The sequence below is a fragment of the Hipposideros armiger genome, unplaced genomic scaffold, assembly GCF_001890085.2.
Source record: "Hipposideros armiger isolate ML-2016 unplaced genomic scaffold, ASM189008v1 scaffold_564, whole genome shotgun sequence".
NCBI classification, from domain to species: domain Eukaryota; kingdom Metazoa; phylum Chordata; class Mammalia; order Chiroptera; family Hipposideridae; genus Hipposideros; species Hipposideros armiger.
The window spans coordinates 868,467-871,157 of record NW_017731914.1 but is presented as its reverse complement, the minus strand read 5'-3'; positions in this window follow the sequence as shown (position 1 = coordinate 871,157).

Sequence of the window (2,691 nt, the reverse complement as noted above, 5' to 3'; positions counted from 1 at the left end):
TTTCCCCAAAAGGAGAGACTTTGACATTACAAATGTTTTTCATGGCTTTCTTAGAAAACATAAGCATAAAATGGTAGTAAAGTCTGACGAAATAAGAAATTTGGGAGATGTGTGCTATAAAAGTAAAAATTATAATGGCTTCACAATTTTGTTAATTTCATCTAGTTTCAGCAATTTTTAAACAATCAACACATATGTAATAGGATTGCACATATTGGTAAGCAAATGCATATTCCCAATATTGACAGGAGACACTATAAAACTGAAGAACACCTCTAGATAAATGCTACATAAATTTCTCTGAAATATTCCTTGATTTTCCAGCCAGGTAAAAAGTAAAAATGATAGATGGTGCACTGGGCGTCCAAGACACAAAAACATCAATAGGATGACTCTGCAAATTAGTATGACTTCTTGTATCTCAGTTCATGAAATGATGTGCAGAAACAAGGTTAAAGAGAATTTTCAACACTTACTTGTCAATGTCAAATAGTTATTTTATATAACAAAACACCTGTTACACATGGCAGTGACCAGCCAGACAGACAGGCCCAAGACTGCATTCTGAAATTTGAGGTTTGAAAACTATTAAAACAGGTGCTGACAGTATCATTTTTGCTTACATTAATTATTGTTGTCCCTCTGTGTATTTACTAAAAAATCAGAAAATGTTTTATCACATTTACCTTTTTCAAGCCAATAATAAATAATAAATTTAATTATGTCAATTTATGTCATAAGAAACTTCCAATTCTGTACAATATTTCTATCATCACCACCCAAATTAAAGTTGTCTTTTTGTTTTGACTGTTTTTAGTATTTATGTGCCTTACAGACACTACTTTTTTCCTTTTTTAAAAAAAATTTATATGAGACTATTATCTCTTATATGGTACAAATTTCTAAAAAAGTATAATACCACAAAGAGAATGTAACAAAAACATGGTGCAATGTTCTGTGGGTTTTTACCTACCTAGTAAAATAATTTGTTGTAATATTATAGGAAATTTGGATATAAGTATAGTTTTATCTTTTAAGAAATTTTCTGAGAGACTTCAATTTGGCCAGTCCTCATTTATGCCAGCTTTCTTTTCCACTCTTTCTATACATAGCTGCAGAATACAGGCAACATACAAATAAGACATATTTAGAAATTTTACCTCATATTTTTCAGAGACTTTTGGCAACTCATCTATAAAGAGTCCTTTCAATTTAGATGTAGTAGATCTTGTATAAGAGTAAATAAATCTTAGAACTAGGTTAAGGTCAGAAATAATGTTTCCCATCTGTCTCCTCAATCTATTGTTTTGGCAATCAAAATGTTTACCTATTGCAAAGGACTATGGGAAAGAGACTGGAGGCTTTCTTATGATTGGCCTTAGAACAACAAAGAAGAGAGGAAATCTTTGCTGAGTTAGTTTTCCAATTTTACAAGATTTTAGTTTTCTAAATCGCTATCATAATTGAGGTAAGTACAATGTTATACGTATATAGGGGAAGAAACTAAAACTCAAGTAGGTTTGGACAATGTGGAGTAGCCATTGCCAAGTACAGTAAAACCTTGGATTGCGAGTAACATGGTTTGCGAGTGTTCTGCAAGATGAGCAAACATTTCTAATACATTTTAACGTGGTAAACGAGTGGTGTCTTGCAATACGAGTAGTTTGTTTCCAGAGCGAATTATGCTCACAAACCAAGGTATTACTGTAGTTGCATCTGAATGTAATAAAGAATGAGTAGGAATCTATAGAATAAAAAGAAAGATATTCATTCTAGGTAGGAAAGAAAGAGATGAAAGGCTATTTTGTGATAAGAAACATAAAAATTTTAAAGAATTCAGAGAGGTGAAAGGGGATGCTGTAAATATAGATAAATACAGGAGTTGTATGTTAAACAGTTTGAACTTCATTATATAAACAAGTTAAAATCTAATTACAAAAACAAATAGAGAGGGGCCGCTCGAGTGGCTCAGTTGGTTAAGAGCTCACTCAAGAGTGAGAGCTCTGAGCAACAGCAGTTCAGTGCCCAGCCCAAGCTAAGCTGCCGCTGAGCTGCCAACAGGTGGCAGGATGGCTCAGCTAACAAAAACAAAAAACAAAAACAGAGAAATTTCATTGAGCACTTACTATGTACCAACTGTTTGCTTATTAAGTTCTTAAAACAACCTTATGAGCTAGGTATTGTTAGTCCCCATTCCCTGAAAGGAAAAACTGATAAGTAGACAGATTAATTCATTTGCTTCTGGTGGCAAAAACCTAATTTGTGCCCAGGCAACTAGAATTCACAGCCTGTGTTCTTGAACACTGTGATATTCTACCATTCTAAGGAATCATATCTTTGTATTATGATGTAGAAGAATAGTCCAAAGATACTGCCTCATTATAATTGTTTAGTAATGTTTAATTGTACAAATCCTAGTTTAGTTCCAAATCTATTGAACAGGAGAAAGGTATCTTGAAAATATCGAAAATGCCTCATTAAATATTCTCTCATACTATATTTCATACAATGAAATATTCTTTCATTAAGTATTTGTTCATACTATAGTTTTCTTGTTGGCATTCCATAGCATTTTTCTATTTACCTTTATGACCCCATTTCTTTATAAATGTTTCAGATATAATTGTTAGATATGTAGTCTAAGCTTACTCTGCTTAGGTGTTTATGTATCAAAACATTCCACAGTGTATC